Raw genomic sequence first — 27376 nt, 5'->3', positions numbered from 1 at the left:
CACATTTTATAAATTTAATTTTTTGTAAGAGATATAAAAATGATAATAGGAACAGCATAGATTTATAAAAATCTATACTGCTTTTATATATCTCAACTAGGTATCAAAACTGTTTGAACGGCTGCTCCTTAATTAGATGACAATAAAGGTGTAGCTAAATACCAGACACCTATCTTTCTCCCATAATCCTTTAAATTGAAATTTTGCAGCATTCAGTAGTATCCTAAGGAGGTAGAGAAGCTGTACACACTAAAACTACTAAACCAGACAGATAGTAGAGATACAGCCAGTCTCTACTGTCTTTTATCACCTCCTTCATTATCATTGTCATTGTTTGCTTCCTGGATTGTAAGACTTAACACACTATAGAAAGGGAAGAATGTCACAAGAATCAGGAAATCATTTCCTTTTTGCTTCAAGTCACCCTAATGATTCAGAGCAACCAAGAGACATTTAAATAAGTCACATGGGTATGTTTTGGATTTTTTAATACTTTGATTGCATTTAAGGAAAGAGATACTTTCAAAATCATGTGTAAAAGTGAGTCTGGAATTAGCAACATATGTAGACCTAATAAGTTGAGTTTTGTTCGTAAGGTAGTTAGGTTGTAGAAAATCTGAAAAACCATGTCAAATTAAGGGTTTGAAAGCAATGATAGGTTATCTTAATTCAGTTCTTAGACTCTCAACGGTTATTGATTTTATTAATTACATTAATTTTATTAAGAACAACCAACTTCTCTGTATTACTTACACAGACTGAATAAAGTCAGCAAACACAAAGTGAATTTGATGAAAAATAAAATAAAACGTAAGGGCTGGATAGATAGAAGATGGCTCAACATTTAAGAGCACATAGTCTCTACCCAACAGAGAACTGCAGTTCAGTTCTTAGAATCTCTGGCTCCTAGTGAGCTGATGACCTCTTACGGTTTGCACAGCACAGCAAATACAGAAACAGCCCTGCACACAGATCTACACACATACATTTTTAGAAAGAAATCTCTTCAAGTAAATAAATAAAATACAAGTAAATGTTTACTATCCATAGAAGGACATTCCAAAGTGAGTTTCATTAGAGTTTGAGTCTATGTTTATTAAATAATCATGCTAATATAAAATAAATTTAAATTTTCATCTCTAAAATACCTTGCATACTTAACTTTTAAAGAAAACTTACCAATAACAAGGTCCAGTCTTAAATAACATGTGTATAATACTTGGTGTATAGAATGTCTTCCACAGGCTCCTTTGCTTGGGCCATTTTTCCCATCTGGTAGTCGTATTTTAAGAGATTACAATCAAACATAAAAATGACCACTTATTTGAATAGTACCATTATTTTTACTAGGATGCATTTAAAGTACAGTTTATTATTTCTTAACTAAAAAAAATATGAGCAAGTTGGTAACATTCACAATGCACATGCCTCTTCACTAAGCAAAATGTATCCTACTGATAATTTTTATCTGAATACAAAGTGTGAAAACAAATGCTCACCACAGTACTTTTATTCTGATGAGAAAATGAAGTATATATGCACACACATACACACACACACACATTTTACAGAAAATATACTAGATTTTTTTTATTAGTTATGCAACTGAGGATGGGCACTGTGAGATCAGATAAGACTTTCTGTTTGGTGTTCAGTAAATTGTATTGTTTTGATGCTGTTTGTTTCATTGCCTCTTTGTTTTCAATATGCAGGGTAATGGGTGGTTTATTGCATGTCCTCTATAATAGCTAATGCCATAGCCATAAATGATTGTGAAGCATGAAAATACAGCTCATCCAAAAGGTAATGAGTATAAAATAAAATATACACTTGGAGCTAAATATGAAACAAAATATGGTTAAAATACCTTATTAATTATTGATTATTTGTGAAAACATAATATTATAGTTTATTGGTGAAATGGTTTTTACCAATTGATGTTAAAAAATCATGTTTGTCATTTATGTTGGCTATATACACGGAGTCTGCAGCAATAATTTTTTGTTCTTCTCATTAGATCCACAAAGTGAAGATAAATTTTTAATACTTTCTATAAGAGATAGTTTCAGTGTTCTTTGGGGGGGGCTAAGTTAATTTGAATAATAAGGGAATAGTCATACTCTTCAAATTTTCTTAATTCTATATTCTCTTTCTCTATATCCCCTTAATCTACTTTTAGCTTACTAGGCATCAATGTTTCTGAGATAATTAGCTTTTTAAATGACTAAAATGTCAATATTTCCATTTTAAATTTTTTAATTAATTTTTTAATTTATTTTATATCCTGACTGAAATTTTCCCTGTCTCCTCTCCTTCCAGTCCCTCCCACTTCTCCTCTGCCCTTCTATTCACCCTCCCTATGTTTCTGTTCAAAATAGGGGCAGACCTCCCATGGGTATCAACAAAGCACAGCAAGTTGCAATAAGACTAAGCTTCTCCCCTTAATACAAGGATGGGCAAAGGAATCCAGTATGAGGAATAGGTTCTTAATGCAATGAAGAATTGGTAATTTGAGAAAATCAACAAGATATACAAACTCCTATCCTAGTAAACTAAAAAGCAGAGAGAGAATGTCCAAAATAACAAAATTAGTAACAAAATGGGGAACATAACAACTGACACTGAGGAAATCCAGAGAATCATTAGGTCATACTTCGAAAACCTGTACTCCATAAAATTGGAAAATCTAAAAGAAATAGAAAATTTTCTTGGTAGATATCACATACCAAAATTAAATCAAGATCAGATAAACAATTTAAATTGACCTATAACCCCTGGGAAATAGAAGGAGTCATTAAAATCTCCCAGCTAAAAAAAAAAAAAACAACAAAAAAACAAAACAAACAAACAAAAAAACAGGGCCAGATGGTTTCAGAGCAGAATTCTATCAGATTCAAAGAAGAGCTAATATCAATACTCCTCAAATTATTTCACAAAATAGAAACATAAGGAGCATTGCAAAATTCTTTTTATGAAGCCACAGTCACTCTGATACCCAAACCACACAAAGACTCAACAAATAAAGAGAATTACAGACTAATTTTCCTCTTGAACATTGGTGCAAAAATATTCAGTAAAATACTTACAAACTGAATCAAAAAACACATCAAAAACACACCCATCATGATCAATTAGGTTTCATCCCAGAGATGTAAAGAAACTTCCAGTGTTTCTACAGGACAATATTCTCTGTTTAAACTTTTAAAAACTTTAACTAAAATATAATTTCATCATTCTCCCATTCTTTTCCCTCTTCCAATCCCTCCCATGTCTTTTCCCTCCTAATTGTGCTATATCCCCTACTCACTTTCAAATTGATAGACTCTTTTTCTTTGATTATTATTGCTACACAACACAACACAGAGAGAGAGAGATGTACACACATACATGTGTAAATATATTAACACAGTCTTCTAAATCTATTTAGTATTGCCTGTGTGTATATGATTTACCACTAACTTCATGAGGACACAGAAAACTGGTTGAATACAAAAAGCAATATTATGTTTCAAAACAGGGGCATGATAAATTATCACTTTAATTAGCTCTTTGAACTTAAGTCAAATTTTGCTTTAAAAGTTATATTTGAAAGAAAATGTAATCTGGATTTAGACAAATTTCTCTCTACTCTTACCATAAAAACATCTCAAGCAGTTAAGACATTAAGGAAAGTTACAGTCATTCTAACTACTCTCCATTTTTTTTTAAATTTTATAATTTGATTTAATTTTACATATCAGCCATGGATTCCCCTGTTCTCCCTCCTCCCACTCACCCCCCAGCCCTCTCCCAGCCCACCTCTAATTCCCATCTCTTCCAGGGCTAGGACTCTCCTTGGGGATTCAGCTCAACCTGGTTGATTCAGTCCAGGCAGGTCCAGTCCCCTCCTCCCAGGCTGAGCAAAGTGTCCCTGCATAGGCCCCAGGTTCCAAACAGCCAGCTTGTGCATGAACTACTCTCCATTTTCAGCACAAAAGATCCAAAGCAGAGCATTAAGCAAGAGAAAGAAAGAGAAATCATCCATTTGAAAAGAAAATGGCTACATTGTTTTCATTGTAGATAATACTACTTGTACAGAAATCCCTGAATTGTTTCTCCACATTTTGTTACTGATAAGGATAACTATTGAATGTTCAGTTTATAAAGTTGATACAAAAATTTAGTAGTTTTTATATGCTCAAAGAGTGGATTGTCTGACAATGAAATGAAAACAATCATCTTTATAATTAAATAATAAAGAATAAAGAATAAAATGTTTCAGAATCAGTCTAACCAGAGATATACAGAGCCAGGCGGATCTCTGTGAGTTCGAGGCCAGCCTGGGCTACCAAGTGAGTCCCAGGAAAGGCGCAAAGCTACACAGAGAAACCCTGTCTCGAAAAACCAAAAAAAAAAAAAAAAAAAAAAAAAAATTAAACAATGGCACAAGAAATAGAGTAAGACATAAATAGATGAGAGTATCATTCAAGCATTAGAAGAATTTATAATATCACATTGTCCATGATGTGAAAGTGAAAGATAAACTCTGTGTAATCCCTATTAATATGCCAGGGACATTTTTCATAGAAATTGAAGAAAGCCTACAGTTTATATGAACCACCAAAGACTGAATAGTGACTAGTACCTTAAGAAAAAAACAAGGCATCATGCTATCCAAGTTAAAAATATTATGAAGTTCCAATAACCCAAACCAGCATGGGACTAGCATAAAATTAGACATAGGGCAATTCAACGGCTTAAAGAACCCAACAATAAATAAACACATTATAGCCAAAATGATCTTTAACAAAGGATCCAAAGGTTCACAATCGTAATGGAAAAAGTAGATATTCCTAATCAGAAAGACAAAATTAGACATGATGTCATAAAAAATCCACATTTCAAAGTTGATTAATGGTAAATATAAGATCAAAACGATGATTTGACTTTAAGGTGATAAGATGATTTGAAAGTTGAGGTGACATTTCAGAGTAATAGAATGAATAATGTACTTTTATGTATATGCCAAAAGCATAGCTACAAAATCTAAAATAGTCAAAAGGGACTCTAAAAACCAGGAAAACTTCTGCCTAGCAATGGATACAATCAAGAGCTTGTAAAGATGCCCAACATAATGTAATAAATATCTGTAAAGCACCCATTTAATAATGAGTTCATAGACATAATATATGAAGAAATTAAACAAATCTACTCTATAGAAATAAGCATTCATATTAGAAAATGAGTAAATACATGGGTAGACATTTCTCCATAAAATATATAATTATGCAATGGGAATATGAAAAAAAAAAAAACTCTAGTAACACTAATCATCAGAGAACTTGTCCGTTCCCGTCAACTCAACACAAACTAGAGTTAACTGGGAAGAGGGAATCTCACTGGACAAATTGCATCCATCAGATTGGCCTGTAGCTATAAATACAAGGAATTTTCTTAATTAATGATTAATGTGGGAGTATCCAGCCTGCTATGGTTAGTGCCACTCCTGGGAGGTGATCTTTTATTCTTTAAGAAATCAGGCTAAGCAATCAATAACATGCCAGGAAACAACATAACTCCATTGTCTCTCCTACAGTTCTTGTCTCCAGGTTCCTGCTCTGATTTCTGTCCGTGATGGACTGGAGCCTGAAAGCCAAATAAACTCTTTTAACCTTAAAGTTGTTTTTGGTCTGTGTTTGATCAAAGCAACAGAAAATCAAGATAGAACAGAAATGCAAATTGAAACTACAATGAGGTGTCAGCTACTAGAATGGTTGTTGCTGAGAAGGGAACTGACTGCAAGTGATGGGATGGCACGCAGAAAGTCACAGCCTGTACCCCTGGCACAGCCAGTTGGAGTGTACTATGAAGTTTCTTTAGAACCCAACAACAGAACTAGCTTAAGCTTCCAGTCAATAAATACTGAAGGTAAATACTCACTTTTATCAGCAGCATTCTTCAAAATGTCCAAGTTTTATGTCAACCCATGTGTCTACCATCAGATGAAGCCTTTACCTGTAGGATAGCTACAAAATGAAATGTTATTATACCATAAAGAGAACAGAATTTTTCCGTTAGTGTTAATGGACAGACATTCCATCTAGTTAAAAAGGCTCAGCTAAGAAAAACACATCATGATTCCATTCATATGTGGAATCTACAGGAGTTGATGTCATAGAAGCTGAGGACAGAATAGTGGCTTCCAGGTTCCTATGAAATCAGTTTGAAAAGTCAGGGAGCTGGTAGTCAAAGGTAAGAAAACTCAGTTTGACTCTAAACATATGTTCAAGGGGCCTATTGTACAAAGCAGAACTTGTTCTTGAAAAATATTTAGCCTATATAAAGTGTTCTCATAGCACACACTGTATGCAGTAGTGTATTATTTAGCCTTATTTAGTCATACCAAAGTATATATAATTAAATTATCATGTTAAGTACCATAAAAATAAATATATACATATATATATATAATTTTATCATTCAGTACAATAAAATAATAATGAATTCATATTTTCCTGTATTTTCAAAATTATGAGTACTTTATTTCATATTTTTTGCAAAACTGCATGATGTAGCTCCTCATTACTGTAAATTGCATTTTTATTACAGTCATTGCAGACTGCTTCCTGTTTTATTTGTTGTTTACCGAGGTTCCCCTGAGTCAATTCTTCCTATACAGTGTGTCTTTCACTTTTTGATTGTTCATTGCTATAATATCAATTTTAAAATGCTTTTTAAAAATATAATCCAGCAGTGCTGGGGATATGGCTCAGTCAGTAAAGTGCTTGACACACAGCATTAAGACCTGAGTTTGAATCTCCAGAGCCCCTGTAAAGATGGTCACAGCAGTGGAGCATGCATGTAGAGCTGTGTCTTTTCTCATACTAAACATTATTTTCCAATTTTTGAGATGGCAGAACTAATGCATCCTCTGAACCAACAAATGGAGACTTTATAATCCCCCACTCCCCACTGGGAAAATGTCAAGGATCTGGCATTGTTCACTATTAGCTTTAACGCTCTTACTTCATCTGGATGGACAAGCATGTCAGTTCTTACATGTCTTACATTCAATCTTAGCCATTATAGCTAAATTCTGACTAATATCTTGCCAATATCCAATCACCACAGCATGGAACTATAACTTTCTTTCCTTTTCACTTGTGTCACATGGGAATTATGGGACATTTTCTTTCTTAATTGCTTGCTCTGTTAGATGTTCAAAGTTTCCAGTTGAGTTAATTAATTTTCAAATTAAACTAATTCAGTGAACACACCTCATTCCTACAAAACTTGGCCAGAGATTGGGGGTGTTATTGGTTTTTCCCATTACCTAATCTTGTATAATTTAAACTGAATTACTTTTTAATATCAAAGGATGGAGCATTCTAGTTGATATCTGGATTTCATTTGATTAAGACATAATTTTGTACTCAAGAAACCAAAAGCTGGAGTTCACAGCAAGCACATTTACAAATTATATTTTATATATGTTGCTATAAAACATGGCAAAATAAGTTTAGAAGAGCTGATTACAGGTCAGTAGGTAAAGGGACCTTCCCAACAGACTGGAAACTTAAGTTCAGTCCCAAGAACACAAATGGGAGAATGAGAATAGAGTCCTGTTTATCCTCTGGCCTCCACATGTGCACAATGGTACACACACACACACACACACACACACACACACACACACCACTTAGATATGTACAAATACAATCTGACAAGTTCATTTAGTTTTACCTCTCTGTCTCTGTCTCTGTCTCTCTCTCTGTCTCTCTCTGTGTGTGTGTGTGTGTGTGTAGGGTTTACTGTTTGGGACTGGAACTCAGTCATCTATCAGTAGGTTCATCCCTGGACCATACTAATTCTCCCTCTCCTCTCACTTAATAATTGCCTGTAGCTCTTTATCTAGGACTGGGGCATTGTCAGGCTTTTTCCATTCATGTTGCCATGTTAACTAGTGTTGCCATTTTTCAAGTCTTGTTTAAGCAACCATATTGGTGAGATTTCATGTGTTCAGCTTCTTTGTCACATATAAAAGGTGCTGTTGACGTTATTTTACCACTCTTTGCAGGCTTCCCACTTGAATTACATTCCCTCATACTTGTGCTGTGTTTACTATACAATAGGTCAACTAAGCATCCTTCTGAATCTCAGAAGCTCTCAGGTATCCTAAATGAAGAAGATTCTATACTCTTTACTCCCCCTGGGTCAAGTGTATCTCCCAACAAAACACATGCATCTTCTTTTTCATTAGCTGAGTTTCAGTTTTATATATTTATCGCTTAGCAACCTTACTAGAAGGTAAGCCTCAGGAAGGACAAAATGTTCTCTATTTATTGTTATATCTCCAGCACTTCAAAAACTACCAAATAAAAATGATGCTTCTCTGTAAATAACTACTAAATAAAGAATAATTTGTTATCTTGTATATATCTGAGCCTTTGTTGGATGCCAAATTCTTTAAATCAATACTGGAAGATGAACACTCTTCATTTAAGGGCAGTAGTGTAATAAAGGTAGGTACTGAGCACAGTAACATCTGTAATAGCCTCAGAGCATTTACAGTTCCAACACAGACCACAAAGAAATCATTATATAAATCAGAAATGATTGAATGGATGCTGTGAATTTTAGTAAAATAAAGGTAAATTTTCATTGTGTTGGTTTCAGTTGGCAACTTCTCCGCAAAGCAAATTGCTTGTATAAGGGATGGCATTTTAAAATTCATATTGGGTTCAGAATATATACTCTAGAATATAAACTGAGGAGAGCATTGTAAATTATAGTTTTGGGGAAGATTTCTAAGTGAAAATGTTTCCAATGTCAGGTAGATACCAGCACTTGGTATGTAGTGAGCTCACTTATAATAACCATCAAAGCCAGATTACGCCTCTATTAAAGGTAGTTATTCAACTATTCCTCTTTTTATAGTTTCACATGTAAGAAAACTAGCTAGATAAGTAGCATCAAGATAACATTTATTAAATTTCATTGATATCAGTTCTTATCTATGGCACCTAGTTGTGCCATATTGAGAATGAGAGGTCAAATAATTCCGATATTCAATAAAACAAAGTCACAAAAGTCAAATGAGTAAATCTACATCATTATCTTACTCATCAAAATCACCATCATAAACATTATATAAGGATTTAAGTTGTGTATGAGGAATTGTTCAGTCAGAAAAAATACAGACAGCAAAAGGCAAAAAGATAGAGTATGCATATATATAATATATATACATTAATGATAACATATGTATATATAAATACATACATAAATAACTGAATTTTCTAAATGCAACTGTAAAGTAAGGTACCTTTTATTTAAATGTATATTCATGTGAGTAGAGAAATCCACTTTAGTATAACTGAAAACTGTCTTCACACCATGGAGAAGCACTGAGTAGAGAGTAAGCATTTTTAGGCCTGATTCTGACTGCTCTCCTATAGCATCGCCATCCTGTCATCCAGCCACATGTGCTTCTGATGCAGATCAGCATGCATATGCATAGCCATATGTTTCTTCCGTATGAGGCTTATCTTCTCCTCCTTCCTATCCCATTCCTTGTATTCCACACATTGTATTTCACTCATAGCACCGCTAGCCAAACATAAGAAAAACTGTTGCTCTCCAGAGGGAAACAGAAGTGCCTGGGACATGAGAGGGTTGATTTATTCTGACCTTGTATGTTACAAGGATGTTTCTGAGTGACTTCTCTGATTTGTCATCAGAAAGGATAAATTAGTGTTTTTCTCTGCTTTGTGAGTTGGAGTGTAGGCTGAAGTTCTTTGCCACCCCTTCACTTCTCAAATGAATTAAGGTTCTTAGAATAACCTAGAGGAATTGAGTTTGCATGTGTTTCTAGCAGCTTTGTCTGGAATGTAGGTGATCTAAACTGCTAGGACACCCAAGACAGTGCTAGTGAGAAATGCCATCTGACTCATCATCACCCATGAGATCCAAGTATGAAATGTAGGGTGGGGTCTAGTGGGAAGGGAACAAGACAAAATAGAAATGTAGAGAGCCATGGTGACGCTTCTCTTCCTCCAGGTCAACAGAAAACCACGTAAACATTTCACTGTCTTCTCTTTAAGGAACATCACTCAGGAAACAATACTGCATATAAAAGCGAAATGTCATGCTAGTTTGCAGAAAAAGCAAACTTCTGTGAGGAAAGCTAAGTGGTAAGAAATGGTTTACAGATTTGTGTCAAAATCCTCACTTGACATGAGTCTAAAGTGCAGCTATGTAGGGACTGGTATAAGAAGAAAATGTGATTTTCCTTGTATATAAAGCATAAAAATTTATACCAAAGTACTAATTAAAAGGTTTTACCTGAGGAGGGAGGCTGGAAAGATGGCTCAGCAGTTAAAAGCTCTGGCTGATCTTCCAAAGGACTTTGGTTCAATTCCCAGCACCCACATGGCAGCTCATACCTGCCTACATCTCCAGTTCTGGGGGATCTGACAACCTTACAAAGACATACATGAAGGCAAAACACCAGCACACATAAAACATAAAATGAAAAGATTTTTACTTCTTTTCTGTGTTTTTGTTCTCAGCCCATAATTTTGCATAATACTGGATGTTTACCATCACACTAAATGAAAAAATAATAAAACATTGAATGATTAGCTTGCATTTTATCATCTTAATTTTGTGCAATGCTATTTTAAAGCAATTTTAAAGGTATTAACTCATCAAGGAAATCCCTAAAATTACATATTAATCCCTACAATTAATACATAATTCCTCAAATTAAAATTATAGATTTTCCACCTTATATGTGCAATGGTATCTTCATCTTACCAGGACAGTAAAAGCATTGAACACAATTAACTCAAATTTGTTTTCAGTGCTAAAAATTCAACTGAAGTGTTCTGCATAATTGACAAGAATGTTGCCATGGAGTATGCCCTGCAGCCTTTTTTTTTTTTTTTTTTTTTTTTTTTTTTTTGGTTTTTCGAGACAGGGTTTCTCTGTGTAGCTTTGCGCCTCTCCTGGAACTCACTTGGTAGCCCAGGCTGGCCTCGAACTCACAGAGATCCGCCTGATTCTGCCTCCCAAGTGCTGGGATTAAAGGTGTGCGCCACCACCGCCCGGCGCCCTGCAGCCTATTTTACTTGATACGCACATATATATCAGAATTTTATTGTTTAATGTTGATGAGTAAAGAAAGGCTGAAAAGCAGAACTATTGAGTGTCCTATATTTCCCTTCCTGTATTATAATGTTAGACTTGGTGACTGATTAATACAGGGTAATGATATGACATTCTTCAATCTTCCTAAAGAAGGAAACACTGTGTTACAAACTGAATAAAGTTTAACTATACTATGTTAAGTGAAATGAGCTAGCGAAAGACAAACCCTGTATGACTCTATTTATATGAAAACTATGAAATAATTGCCCATAAAATCCCACTGTTCCCTGGGGCTGAAAGAAAGGAAAGTATGCCAGCTGTTCAATGTGTATAAAGGTCCATTCATACAAGATGAGCATACTCTAGAAACCTTATATGTAACATCTACCTGTGGATAATCATAGTACATTGCATATATGACATTTGCTAAGGGACAAATCACTTATTAAATATTCTAGGAAGAGAAAGGAGGACAAAGGAAGAAACAGAAACTGAAGAAACTCCGTAACAATGCAGTCCCTTAGCAAAGAGGAAACACAATAACTACAGGTCCAGGGCAACAAGTCTGGTTATTGCAGATTCAATAGGCTATGCTCAGTCTCCTTTTCCCAATACACTAATTAAATAGGCTCAGTCACCCATTCCAAAACACTAATTAAATAGACATGCAAGGAGAAAGCACAGAGGAGATTTAATCAATATGCATTGGAAAGAGGAACAAATGAAGGGACTCAGTGTCTTAAAGTTTGTGTGCAGGGTACCAACATGAGTTTTAGGCTTAAGCAGAAAAAAATTAGCATATAGGTGGGAATAAGATGGATGAATAGTTTAGTAGTCCTAGGCAAGGTATAGTCTGGCTGGTCCCTGTCTATTCTGGTTCTACATGGTGGTCTAAAGAGCCAAAATTGCTTGAGGAACCTAGCTGGTTCTCAGGAGAGAATTACTCATGCTCCAGGTGCTGGGTTGCCACTGAAGCTAATTGCACTCATCTGTGGCATGTTCTATCCTGTGAGGCCCTCCTGTTCCTGGAATCCAAGGTGACTGAAGGTTTAGGTCCATGATTGGAGCATTCAGGTGCACTTTGATGGTCTGGAATGGGGCACTGCAAAGAGATGACAAATGCTTCAGTTATACTTATCTTTGTTCTTTCAGCCTTGAAAGGTAATGAACTACGTGAGGTACTACAGGTTTGTAGATGTGTACTCTTTGAATGTTTCACATGCAATAGGTAAACAGGTGTCCCAAAATAAAGAGGCAGCAAGGCAAAATGAAGGTAGAAAGGACAGGCTTTTATTCTGCTTTCAGTTACCTATTGGGCCCAAATAAGGAGTCAATTCTTTTCAGAAAAGGTAGCCTCTATAGTGCCTGCTTTAAAGTCTTTATCATAATACAGGGTGTTGGATGGATAAATACATAGACCAAGTATTATGAAGACATCATCCTAAAATATCAAAGGCATATTCTTGAAAGACACCAGTGCTTTAGGACACCTTTTATAACTTTTTAAAAATTTTTATTATTAAGAAATTTTCTATTCATTTTGCATAGCAACCACAGATCCCCCTCTCCTCCCTACTCCTGCCCCCAACATTTCTCCCCAACTCATCTCCCATCCCCACCTCCTCCAAGGCAAGGTCTCCCATGGGGAGTCAGCAGAGCCTGGTACATTCAGTTGAGGCAGGTCCAAGCCCCTCCCTACTGCACCAAGGCTGTGCAAGGTGTCTCACCATAGGCACTGGGCTCTAAAAAGCCCGCTCATACACCAGAGACAGATGCTGATCTCACTGTCTGGGGGCTCTCCCAAACAGTTCAAACTAAACAACTGTCTCGCCTATCCATAGGGCCTAGTCCAGTCCCATGGGGGCTTCACAGCTATTAGGTAGGACACCTTTTCTCAAAGAACACATCATGAGCCTTCAGAGATTGCTAGAAGAAGGCATATGGCACACTCAATTGTCTGAAAGCACCTAAAATAAAACCACTGGACTTGACATGTGGAATATGTAGTCAGAGTGGTCCATGGTAGTAAACTGAGCTTTATTTCATGATTGATGAGAGATCTCTTATGTGACTTCATCAAGTACAAAGAATGTGTTTTTATGATTTTTTAAGGACCAGAATACAATCTCAATCAAGAAACATGATTGTTGGAAGTAAGAAAAGAAAAGCTAAGCCATTTTTTATAGCTCATATAATAAATTTTATGGAAAATTATACTAGGATAGAAAAATGTCTATTAAGGTTCGTTTGGTGAATAAAATATATAGGATTTGGATATGGATGACTTTCGACATTTCTTTTAATGAATATACCTTGTGTTGATTCTTCAAAATACCAATTAGAGCTATTGGTTGTTTCTCTCCTTTGGAAGATTGCATAGAACCTTCAGGTACCATGAAGCTAGTCTTCAGGGATGAGGCTTTCAGTTCACTTCCACCTCAGGGCTTCTGGGTCCTGTGTCCAAAGACCATGTGTCTTCAGTAATAGGAACTTAACCTTATACATCTGGCAGACAACTAAAGGCAGTATCAATATACTTTAATATTTTGGGAGTCTCTTGGACAACCATGGTGAAGCTTCCTACCAATTTATGTTCTGAAGATTGAACTCATATTGTCAGGCTTTCACAGTAAGCAGCTTGCCCTCTTAACCATCTCACTGGTTCCAAATCACAAATTTACTTTTTAGATGACTAAGAGAGAAGCTGAAGACCACTGGAACAAGGGAGTTGAAGTTAAGAGACAATTGAGCTAGACACAGCATTTGGAAACTGTGATGTAACAGTGATAACTCATGTGTGGAAAGGATGAACTCACCTAGTTCAGTGGAAGGGGATAGAATAAGGCTATGGAGTGAGTCTTTTTCTCAATACCAAAATGCAAAACAAAAACCATGACAATAATTTGAATGAAAAAAGAATGAACCTAGAGAGAAGATTAGAAATATGTTTAGAAATGTAGAAGGATATTTAGATGTGCAAAATCAAGAATACACAGGAAAAATGATTGCAATAATGAAGGAGACTGGAGAAAAGGTAAGTAAGAAGCTGGTCAGAGATGGCTCAGCAGACCAAGATCAAGAACCTTCTTGAATCCCCAGTAACCACATAATAAAGGGAGAAAACAGTTCCCTTAATTTGTCATCCAATATCTAAACTCATGCTGTGGCACATACGTGTCACAGACAGACAGACAGACAGACAGACAGACACACACACACACACACACACACATGCACATGCCCGTGCACACGCACACACACACAAGATAAAAATTCAGAGTAAGTCAGAAACTGATTTGATGGTGACCAAGTGTATTTGGCAAACTTCAGAATGATCCCTTTGCCAGGCTCTGGACTTGTTCTGTACAGCCTGTATCTCATCTGTGGTAGCACTGTGAAACACATTAGGAGTACCTAATTATCTGTTTTAGATTTCATTTTAACATAAGCAAGAGAAGTTCACAAACCTTATATGTTTCTGTGACTTTCATTTTTAGAATTGGTGATAAGAATTGATAACTCACAAAGAAATTAATGAAATAAAATCTTATTTGTACATGTCGGTGTATATGTTCTCTATTTAGGACTGGCTTAGTAGGAAGAGGCTTAAATTGTACCCAGAACATGAACTACTTGAAGTCCATCAACATGGAAATTTAAAGTAACAAATCTGAAAAATAGTAAGAATCAGTTTATCCACCTGATAACTGGTTTAAACTCTAACAAACTGAGAGTAAAGTAAACTTTACTTTTGTGTTCCATTTGGCATACAGAGAGGTCTGTCAAAATAATAATTACACCTAACCCATGTGTCAAAATCGGGATAAAGCATTCAAACAGGCCACCCACATGACCATTTAAGCACAGGAATGATAACGAGGAAACAAGTTCATAAAAACAATGACCAAAAGTAGAACAAACATTTTAATAAACAAAGGCTGAGCCAGGTTTGAAGACACACAATTTTAATCCCAGCATTTTGGACACTGAGGCAGGCAGACCTCTGTGAGTTCCAGGCTAGCAAGAGGATGGTGGGATTCTGTCCAAACAACAACATACAAACAAATAGCAACAACAAAAATCAAGGCTTTTCACAGAGATGGCTTAGCCATGAAGAGTGCTTGCTGCTATTCTTTAGGATCCATGCTTGCTTCCTAGAATCTTCTTATGGTAGCATACAAATCATAACTCCGACTCCAGGGTATATGTCACTAATTCTGACCTCTGCAGTTACCAGCACCCAAGTAAAATGCACACACACACACACACACACACACACACACACACACACACACACGAGAGAGAGAGAGAGAGAGAGAGAGAGAGAGAGAGAGAGAGAGAGGAGAGAGAGAGAAACAGACATAAAGAGACACAGAGAGAAAGACAGAGAGAGAAAGAGATGAGACAGAGAGAGAGAGACAGAGAAGCAGAAACACACACAAATAAAAATAAATAAATATGTAAAAAATATGTTAAAAAACAAAGCCTTTGAAGTACCACAAATAGATAAAAAAGGTAGAATTTACCACAGAATTTTACAGAGAAAATTTACTCTAGATAGATATGTGATTGAAAGAGGTCATATTAAATAGTAAAGTGGTTTTAAGTTGGCAAATTATCAAGAATAAAATTGGACTGGATGAGAAGTATGTCTCTTTATATATTACAGTGATAGTGTATACATACATGTGCATGAGAGTGGATATGCCAGAGAAGGTCAGATATACTTTTCTATCACTCTCAGCTCTATTCCCTTGAGACGGGATTTCTAACTGAACTTGGTGATAGAATGGTGGTCAGCAAGCCACCATAATTTTTCCTAGTCCTATAATTACAATTACCTCCTACATTATATGTAGGTACTGGTACTGGAATCTGAACTTAGGTCCTAATTCCTGTACAGAAAACAATCTTACCAACTGAGCCATCTCTTGGGACTTCAGTTATACTCCTATACTACAGTGATTTGTACTGAGTCCGAAGAAATGGACCTCTGCCTCTAGCTAACTTTTTCAAAGTTTTCATTGATAGGTTTGGGGGACCAGGTCATTTGACACGTAAATTTAAAAACAAACAAAGAAAAACCCTTGACATTAAGGAAAAGGTAGTCAAAGAGCGTAAGAGAATACTGCTTATCAGTTGAGTTCTTTGTAGAAAAAGACAGAATATTTACATTGGGCAGTCTGCGTACTTAATGAAGCACCTATTCTAGAAATAAAGGAAGGCTTAAAGAAACTAGTCGATAACATGAAAATATGCTATGTGTCTGTATCCTCACAGCAATAAGGGGTCACTGGGACTCTTAGGCATGAATCAGCCAAAGGAAGAAGCATTTATTAGAACACAGTGAATGGTGACATGGTAAGAGGGATCAAGGGTGGTAGACATATTTACCTCACTGTTCTCTTGATCTCTGATCTTGACCAATGGGACTGGAGGCCATAGAGCAAGCAAAAGAACACATTGATACAGCCCATCAAGGCCATCCTGTCTCCAAACATCTCAGTGGAGATGACAGCTGGAGAGTTAAAATGGAGACACATCCTAAGTATCCTCTTTAAAGGGATCAGGCATGTAGTTCAGTGGTTTATTGTTTAATTAATTTGAACAAGCATTTCTTCAGTGCAGAGCTGATGCAAGGTACTATGGTATATGCTTGAAGAAAAAAAAGGATGTATAATTCTCAGGTTGTGACCAATACTGAACAAGTAGTCAAGGGAGTACTATTAAGTACAGAGTGATATGGAAGAATAACAACAGGCAAATATTTTACTTAATATGTTGAGATGACAAGACCATGCCATGCAAATTCTTCTCTGATGAAGAGCCTTGCAAATTTTACTTTTACTTTGTGGTTGTTTAAATAAAATATTAACCATAGTCTATTATGCTGCTCAGGTAAAAGGGAGATTCTACTTGAAGTAAAGCTAGAATAATACCTAACTATAATCTAAACATTCAAGGCCAGCCTGGGCTATGGAGTGAGAACCAGGACAGGCACAAAGCCACACAGAGAATCCCTGTCTGAAAAAACCAAAACACACACACACACACACACACACACACACACACACACACACATATATATATATATAAATAGTTATAACTGCAGCGGAGTGTAGTTCTTACACTCCTTATCAAAGCATACATAATAAAAAGCATATTTTATTAGAGCATACAAAGACCACAACAGAAAAATATAGATTATAAAAATGCAGGAAACATGAGGTCATGTGTTGTCCAGGCCCTACTGATACATCTATAACACATTTTTTGCACCTAAGACTCAGAGATCATTGCAGAGTTGAGGGTGGGTGTATTGTAAGATCTAAAGGAATAGGGAGTTTGTTTCGAGATTGTGTCTCCTAGAAACATCGGAGAAACTCTACCCATAAAGTCTCAACAGCATGGCTGCCTAAACATGGCCTGAACAGACAAGACATCAATAGACATACTAACATGATAGAAAGCAAGCTCCCAGGCCTCAACCCTAGACAATGAACTTCACACAACTAAAGAATGCTGAGGATAAGAATGGGTGTGTGTAGCCTTCCCCTAGGAAGGATACACCAGTTGGTTATCCAATACCAAATGGCCGGCCCTGAAAAACTACTTATACAAGTATCTTTCTGATTGAGCAGTGTGTGTGTGTGTGTGTGTGTGTGTGTGTGTGTGTGTGTGTGGTGCATGACAAAGTAGGCCATGCATTTAAAATAGAGCAAATGGAAGGGTATAATGGTGTTGGAGGGAGGAAAATGAAAGGGAAAACTATATAATTACATCGTAATTTCAAAAAGCAAATAGAAAAAAATGACTAAATAAAGCCAGAGCAAAGGTGCAAAGTAAAGAGTGAAAGTTTGCCATTGTAAGCTATGAAGAAATCTGATGAGAAAATCTTGCAGTTAACCCCAATTTTTCAAGTATTACCTGTGGTGGTAATCTAATTGTACTGAATTATTATTGTATGTTAATAAATAAAGTTGTCCGGGGGTCAGAGCTATTAGAGCCATAGCAAGAGTGTGGCGGTGGTGGCACACGCCTTTAATCCCATAGATATCTGTGTGTTCAGGGTCAGAGCTATTAGAGCCATAGCAAGAATGTGTCGGTGGTGGCACACGCCTTTAATCCCATAAGATCTCTGTGTTCAGGGATATAGCCAGCATTGGAGACATATGCCTTTAAGACCCAGGGGGCTGTACATTCAGACAGTGACGAGGCAGTCATGTGTTTGGGTTTACAACCAATGAGAAGGCAGAACAACATACTATAAAAAAAACGAACCGACAGGAAGTAGGTCTCTTTTCGCAAAGCTGGGACAGCAGGAGGAAGGGTGAGATTTTAGCTCTGAGCTCTGACCTCTCGGCTTTCTCCTTTACATTGTTTCTGTGTTTCTTATTTAATAAGACGGTTAGTAACATCTATATCTGGCGCCCAATGTGACAAGAATCCATTAAAAACTGCTTGGCTTGGCGGCAGGTCCGCTTTCCCGCAAGGGCGGCAGGCGGCCCGCTGCGGCCGGCGGCGATCGACTTCTTAGTTCGAGCAGCGGCTTCTTAGACTGGGTCTAGTTCTGCTTGACCTCAGGCTGGACTATCGGTGAGCTGCTTGCTTAAATCCTGCTTGCTTAAAGCCGGTGCTACAAACAACTCAGAGTTGCCCTGCCGAACAGGGCCCTGCCTGTAAAGCCAACGCACGTGGTCGGAGCTTAAGGAAGCCAGACCCAAGCCTTGACTCGGCACAAGAGGGAACACGTGGCTGCATTTAAACTTTAGCCAGCTACGCTTTCTTGCTCTCTCTCTCTCTCTCCCTCTCTCTCTCTCTCTCTCTCTCTCTCTCTCTCTCTCTCTCTCTCTTTCTCTTTGGATTTACACCTGGGACACTAGGTGGCTGCTTTGAAAATCCCCTCGGATTTCTACTTTTCTACGCAGATTTGGTAAGTCATAACATATCAGATATTTTAAAGGAAACTATCCAAAAGAGAATTTTTTCCACATTAAAAAACAAATGGGTTTTATGTGTACATTGGAAGAAAATTGGTTTTTGTTCGAAATTTTAGGCAGTCTGACAATGGACCAACTATATAATATTAGTATTGGTGGAATTATGCACCTTATCACTATAATAATCCACATTTTAATATTTAAAAAGATAGTCAATTTAAGTGCCAGGATAACAGCTTTAGAAGAACTTGTTAAACCTGTAAAAATTCAGACAGAAGAAATTAACAGTGAAGTTGTTTCAAGTCGGGATCATAAGGTTGCAGAAAGAAAGCCTGTTTTCACACAGTCACCCTTAATTTATCCTGTAACCGTACAGCAGATGCCTGATCAAATGGCTACACAAAATAATTGGGCTCCAATTGAAATGTTGGATTTAAAAAGGTTTAAGGAGGCAATAGTATCTTATGGCATGCATTCCCCATATGTAAAGCAAATGTTAAACTCTTGGTCAACATATAATAGGATAGTACCACAGGACTGATAGGACCTTGCACAAGGTGTTCTGGAACCCAGCCAGAGACTTCAATTTCTGACTTGGTTTAAGGAGGAGGCTAAAAACATAGAAAAACAATGGAGGGATAAAGGAATACAAGTTTGACAGGATCAGCTTATGGGCGAAGGCCAATATGCTTCAGCACAAACACAATGTTTATATGATGTCCAAACCCTAATTTTATGTCGAACGGCAGCCTTGAATGCATGGGACAAAGTTGAGGAACCAGGAAAAAAATCTGAGTCATTTACAAAGGTGAAGCAAGGTGCAAAAGAGTCTTTTACAGATTTTTTACAAAGACTGGCTTCAGCAGTAAAGAGAATGGTCTCGGATTCAGAAGCTAGTAAGGCAATAATTGAATCTTTGGCCTTTGAGAATGCGAATGCAGCATGCAAAAGAATAATCAGGCCATTAAGGGCAAGATCTGCACCTATGGAAGATTGGATTAGAGAAACAATTAATGTTGAAGCTGATGAGCATGATGATACATGGGGTAGGAGAAGTAATTTCAAAAGGTTTGAGGAGTGTTAGATGTTTTGGATGTGGAAAGCAAGGACATTTGAAAAGGGACTGTAGACAGGTCATTCCCAGAAACAATGTTTCTTCAAGGAACAATGGCAACAGAATGCCCCTTCCTTCTGGAGTATGCAGAAGGTGTGGTAAGGGAAAACACTGGACCAACGAATGTAGATCAACAAAGGACAGACAGGGTAATCCTTTGCCTCAGTCTTCGGGAAACTCTCAGAGGGGCCTCAGGCAGGCCCCCAGTGCAAATCCAGTTCAAACCTTTCCTGCAGCCATAGAGGAAATGCCTGCTCTGGAGAGCGATTAAATAACCAAATGCCTATTGGAATAAATCATGCTGGTCAGGATGATGAAACAGAGAGAATAGAAAATTCAGGAGAAAAACATAAAGAAAATTTTTTGGCAAACTTCTATTAATGAACAAAGACCAAAATTAACAATAAAAATAAATGGTGTTTTGTTGTCTGGTCTGGTAGACACAGGTGCGGACGTTACCATAATTGCACCAGAATTTTGGCATCCAACTTGGCCTCTTCAGGAGGTAAACGTTCAACTGTTAGGAATTGGGACATTATCTCAGGTGAAACAGAGTGCAAGATGGCTCGAATGTATAGGTCCAGAAGGACAGAGAGGAAAATTAAAACCATATGTGGCTAACATAACTATGAACCTGTGGGGTCGAGACTTGTTGCAACAATGGAATACTCAGATTAATATCCCTCCAATCTCAGAAACAAATCATAAACTAGCACATGTTACTGAGAGAAATATTAGAAGATATTGTTCTAATGAGTGGTCACCAGCCATCCATATTATACAAGAACAGGGCACAATAACTGATGATCTTCCAAAGACACCAACAGCTCTACCTTTAAAATGGTTAACAGACAAGCCTGTATGGGTCCAGCAATGGCCTTTAACAACAGAGAAACTCCAGGCTTTAGAAGAGCTGGAAGAAGAACAGTTAAATGCTCAGCATATTGAAGAATCAACCAGCCCTTGGAATTCTCCTGTATTTGTTATTAAAAAGAAATCTGGTAAATGGAGAATGGTAACAGACCTTAGAGCAATTAACAAAGTAATTCAGCCAATGGGCTCTCTACAATCTGGGATGCCTTTGCCTACTCTGTTACCAAAAGGATGGTCTCTCATAGTTATTGATTTAAAAGACTGTTTCTTTTCAATACCCTTACAAGAAAAAGACAAAGAAAGATTTGCTTTTATAGTGCCTACTTATAATAATTCTCAACCGGTTAAAAGATTTCAATGGAGGGTCCTCCCACAGGGAATGTTGAATAGCCCAACTCTGTGCCAATATTTTGTGCAACAGCCATTGGAAGTGATACGTAAAAAATTAAGTTAAGATATGAATGGTCACATAGAGTACTAACTAATTCTAGAAAAAAGGCTAGCTGCATATATATGTTTTTGTGTTCGAGTCCCTTATTAGTTTTCTGCAGGAAATCACGGCCAGGCCTAACATCAACTGAAGTCTCCAGAAAGAAGATGGGGCCCCACAACAACAACAATTCCACATGGACAATAATAATATCATTAAGCTGACAAACATCATCCATAGATCAGCTTTGAACTACAAGGTGCTCAGAGCAAATTGGAGATGACTAGCTGAGATGATCCAGTCTCAAAGACTACTTGAATAAGGACTTGAGATAAACCCTGAACTTTGGCATTATACACAGACTGGATAATGAAGGATATAGTTACCTCTCCTAGAATTTGACAATTAACCTAAAATTTTTCTTTCAGGATAAAGAAAACTTCACCATACCCAGCAGGAAGCAATTTTAAGAATACGACGCCCACATTCCCAAAGAGGTGGTGTGGGGCGGGTGGTTTTTTTGGTCTTTTTAATGGGTTTTGGGTCTGGGATAATTTTCAGTGTTTAGGGGGGTTGGTTACAAGTTATTGTCAAGGGTTAGGAAAAAGGCTAAGCAAAGGAGATTAGATTTAAGGTTCTTGTTTAAAAAAAAAAGAAAGAAAGAAAGAAAAGAAAAAGACAATTACTAGTTTTAAATACTTTACATTGGATTGAATTGTTTTATATTGTATACAAATTTGAAACTGATATTGTTAGAAAATGCTATATGTATATTTCTAATTGTATTTATTCCATCCATTTAACAATGTAATGCAAATTTCTGATCCTTGAATGTTATTATTATCAACTATTAGGATATAAAGAAATGAAAGCTAGTAGTTAGACATTATCATAGAACTTGTAGTCATATTAGATATGTTTTAAAAATTGAGCAGAGATGTTTTAGACAGGTCATCTTCAAACCCTTCAGAGATCTACAGAATATGGCATTTAAAATGTTTTAATAACTTAGAAAATTTTTCTTTTTTGAGACATGTCGGCTCCTGGCAGTACCAATCTACTTTAGAGAAAATATGGGCATTGAAGAAACTGCATATGGAGTCAACTTTCATTCTGGCAAAAGTTAGCCACTGGACAACAAAGTATCCTCGAATCAACAGGACAAAATGGACAGACAGAACACGAAACAAGGGACTACTGATTCTTGCCAAAACAAGTGTGGTTATGGCTTTATCAAAAGGCATCTTCTGAGGCCAGGACAATATGGCCCCATCCCTGAAGTGGCCTTCGCATCCGGAAAAGGTACAGTGCCCTTTTCTTTGAAGGCAGCTTAACAGGCAGAGGGCCGATGGATTCTGTTGTACAATGGAACAGTAGCTGAAAGCTCATGCCTCTCGAAAGTAGACTGGCATTTAATAGAGGGATGTGGAGAAGAAGGGGATGCTGAGATGAAGCCACATATACACAACCAAGAAGAATGGACAGCTGAATTTAAAAAACTGTCAACAATTTCCAGAATTTAAAATCCTGAATCATGACAGGACACTAGTGGAATTCAGGTGTTTCTGGTACATGGACTGCTCTCACCCAATGTGAGGTTGAACTGTTGACCTTGTGTACATCCTACTTCACAAATGAGTCTGTCAGATACACTAAGCCTATAGGCTGAAGATGATGCCCCAACACTGCGGAGAAACCTCAGGTGACTGCCCAGGCAGCTGGCTGTTTCTGTCAACTCACAAAATTTTTTGGAAGTTGCTTGCATGCACTTCCTGTTTTTATTTTTGTTAGCTAATATTATTCCCTTCTTGGGTCTCTGAGGGAGTTGAAGATTAGTTAGTTATGGTTGAAGATTAGTTAGTTATAGTTGAAAATTAATTAGGATAGAAAGTGCATTAGATACATCTTGGATTTACCAAAGTAGGATAGATAATGGAATTATTTTCTCTGATTTGTCAAATACCTGTTTAGGTATTTATTACTTGTACATATTGTATATAGTTATTGTACTTTTGTATATAGTTTTTCTTTTGTTAGTTATAACCTTTTGCTTTCTTTTTCTTTTTATTAAAATAGAAAAGGGGAAATGTGGTGGTAATCTAATTGTACTGAATTATTATTGTATGTTAATAAATAAAGTTGTCCGGGGGTCAGAGCTATTAGAGCCATAGCAAGAATGTGTCGGTGGTGGCACACGCCTTTAATCCCATAAGATCTCTGTGTTCAGGGATATAGCCAGCATTGGAGACATATGCCTTTAAGACCCAGGGGGCTGTACATTCAGACAGTGACGAGGCAGTCATGTGTTTGGGTTTACAACCAATGAGAAGGCAGAACAACATACTATAAAAAAACGAACCGACAGGAAGTAGGTCTCTTTTCGCAAAGCTGGGACAGCAGGAGGAAGGGTGAGATTTTAGCTCTGAGCTCTGACCTCTCGGCTTTCTCCTTTACATTGTTTCTGTGTTTCTTATTTAATAAGACGGTTAGTAACATCTATAATTACCTATTTAATGGACATTATGCCATGTACTGAATATATACTGCAATAATATAATAATCTTAGTTTTCTTGAAATTAATAGTCTATGGATGAAGATGCATAAGTGCCAGGCAATTGAAATATACATTAATAAGAATTACTATGGAGAAAACAAATGTGCTTTGGGAGCATAGGCAGGGGAGATAGAAATCAAAGAAAAAATTCAGAATATGTGGCTCAACAGGGATATTCTAAATAAAAGTTATGCAATTAGCTGGAAATGATGAGTCTGGGCAAAAGACATGCAAAGTGACTGAGAGCAGAAGAGCTTTTCCGGAAGAAGTGATGACATATTCCCAGTTCTGAAGACTAAGAACTATGTCGACATGGTGCTATCAAAGAAAGGCAGAGACTTAGCTTTATCACAGTTTAGAATGGAATGAGAAAGTAAAGAGAAAAACAGAGACATCTGACCATGAGAGTCAGCAATAGCCAGGCTGTGACAGCAGCCCAACAGGATCTTAGGTTTCATTTAGAGGGTCCTGGAAATCAAGGAGTGTGTCCTTATCTCTAAAAACAAATGTTAAAAATTAAGAAATATGTAACTTCATTTAAACTCTTTTTATATGTACAAATGCAAATATATATATGTATATATATATATATATAAATAATATTTAACAGAAAATTCTTAAAGCCTTTTTCAAAGCTCTTTAACTCTGATTATCTCTTTCCATATTCCGTCCTCTACCCTGTCCTCCAATCTCCAACCCTATTTAAATCTTTCTATTCTATTATTCCCCATTTATAATTAATATTACCTACATTCTATTGCCCTTCCTTTAAAATCCCCCCCCCAATTGCTCCTTACTGATTTCTGACTGTTATAGGTACTCCACTTTAATCTTGCATATATAAAGATACAAAGCTGAGATCCACATAAGAGAGAGAGAGCATGCAGTGTTTGTCTTTCCAGGTCTTACTTCACTCACAAATGACGATTTTCAGATTTTCATTTACCAAAGAATTTCTTAACCAACAATGGTGGGGCAATATCTATCGCAGAGAACATAGGATATTATATTAAAAGGTCTCCTTTCAGTGTGGAGATACTTTTTTAAGTTGTTAATTGTAATGTCTCATAGGACCGCATGTAAATATCGCCCATGCCCTTGAGTACCCTCCCAAAGTGGAAGGTAAGAAACTATTGCTGAATATGACACAAGTTTGAGTCAAAGGACATGAATAAATCAAGCTGGTACTGACCTGGAAACTTCATCCTGATTCTCAGATTTTGTAGTGCTTGAAAGTTCTATGTACATTACTGGGGGAAAAGGTAATCAATAACCTTAGATAGTTGTAAACTCCATGAGCTACAACAATGCTAGGTTTGGTGAGGAATGTGCACTTGTGCTACAGTAGCATGAATGTTATGGGAGTAACTACCACTTTCTAATTTAATTTAAGACAAACTCTACGAGACAGAACTCATCTCTTGTACTGTTAAATGGGGCAAAAATCCCTGGCTGACTAGGTTATAGGTCCCATGGGAGAAACTAATACTGTTATCTGCTAAATGGACATCGTGTTAAACTGTCACTATATTCTTATCTTTATAACCATAGATAAATGCATCTCTCCTAAAAAATGCATTTTTACAGTAGATGATGATTAGTACAGAGATCTATGACTGTTCAACATGCAGAGATAAAATACTGTAGACTTCACAGCTCTAAATAGGACATCTATATCACACTCCTTTCCCCCAAAAACTCAGAGATCATGGTGGAGGAGGAGCCATAAAGATTGCAAGAACCAGAGGTAATAGATATCTGCAGTGATGTGGCATTTGACAGACATGATATAGCCATCATACATATAAACTAATAGATGGCGTTACAAGATGCACAAGGTAAAGCCACACTAAATGCCAGTGTGGATACGAAAGGAGCTCAGGAAGTCCTAACCCTAGCTGAAGACTTATTTGAATTTGATGGCGTACAGGGAAGTAGAGTTCGTATTTTTCAGATGCAGCCATTGCTCTACTAATGCTCTAGTGCATTGTCTTATATTCATGCACACACAGCAAAAAATAAGTGGACTTTGGTTTTAAAGAAGATAGTACATAATGTTTGGAGGAAAAGAGGGTTGTGGAATAAATTGAAGAAGAAAGAATGAAGGGTGGGTTTTATAAAAAATTATATGGATGTATGAAATTCTTAAACAATGAACTATTTAAAAATATAAATTACAAAAAAAATATAACTGAGGAATGGCAGAGAAGAGCAGACTGGCAGAGAGCAGAAACATTCTGTGACAGAAGAGTGGAGTGGCAGAGTAAGCCTTTATAGGAGTGACTGCTTCCAGAAGAATTAGTTTCCATGGCAGCTTGGGCCATAAACACTTTTCTGAAGCCAGTTCCCATAAGGGAGACACAGGCTTTTGTTATTTTTCCAATTTACAATATTTATTATTTCAAAGCCCATAAAGAATGGTTTTCCACACCTATCTATTATTGCAGCCATTTAGGGACAGAGGAGCTACCACCTTTAATAGCTTCATCAAGACTTATGAGATGAGTAAATAGGCTTGGAGAAACTTTCATCCCACTGTAATTTTAATAACTTCATATGAAATTCTTACTGTTTTATTTGAAACAAATTGAATACTGAAGTACCTATTTCTCAGTATCATTTTAAGACTTTATGATGAACACTTTTTAATGACAGCCTGAGTAGATAAAAAAGAGAAAAAACTGGGTTGTTAATGAGGCACAACTACGTAGATATGCCTTTGAGGACTGTTCCACAAAGGATAACTGAGAGGGGAAAAGGCAGCCTGAATGAAAGAAGTAAAGTTGTATAGGCTGGGGCTTGAACTGTATAAAAAGAGGAAAAAAGAGATAGTTAATAAGTACTGTTGCTCCTCTTTCTTATGATTTATACTTTTCTCAGTCATAAGCAAATGGTTTCATGCTCCTTCACTGTTAGTTTCCCTGCCATTGACCCGTCAAGGTGGAGTATGTCTTCAAACTGGAAACCAAAATTGTCTTCTTCCCAGAAGTTGTTCTTGTCAGATAGTTTATTATAGCAATGAGAAAAATAATTAATAGATACTTATTAACTACAAAGCATTCACATTGTTTTTGTGAGAAATGAGAGGATAGTGGTCATCAACTATATATTAATTAAGTTGAATACATGTTTATATCACACATATGTGTGACATATGTGTATATATGAATGATAAGTCGTAGCATTGCAGTGTATTAAATTATATATACTTGTATATAAGGCTTATTATATACACATTTCTTATGAACATGAAGCTCACTGCCCCCCTACCCCCTATCAACCAGGTGCTGTCCAGAAGTTGTCAGTTCTCTCCTTCTATTACTTTGGAGTAAAG

The sequence above is a fragment of the Peromyscus leucopus genome, chromosome 4 (genome assembly GCF_004664715.2).
Source record: "Peromyscus leucopus breed LL Stock chromosome 4, UCI_PerLeu_2.1, whole genome shotgun sequence".
Lineage (NCBI taxonomy): Eukaryota > Metazoa > Chordata > Mammalia > Rodentia > Cricetidae > Peromyscus > Peromyscus leucopus.
Note: the sequence above shows the minus strand (reverse complement) of the source record.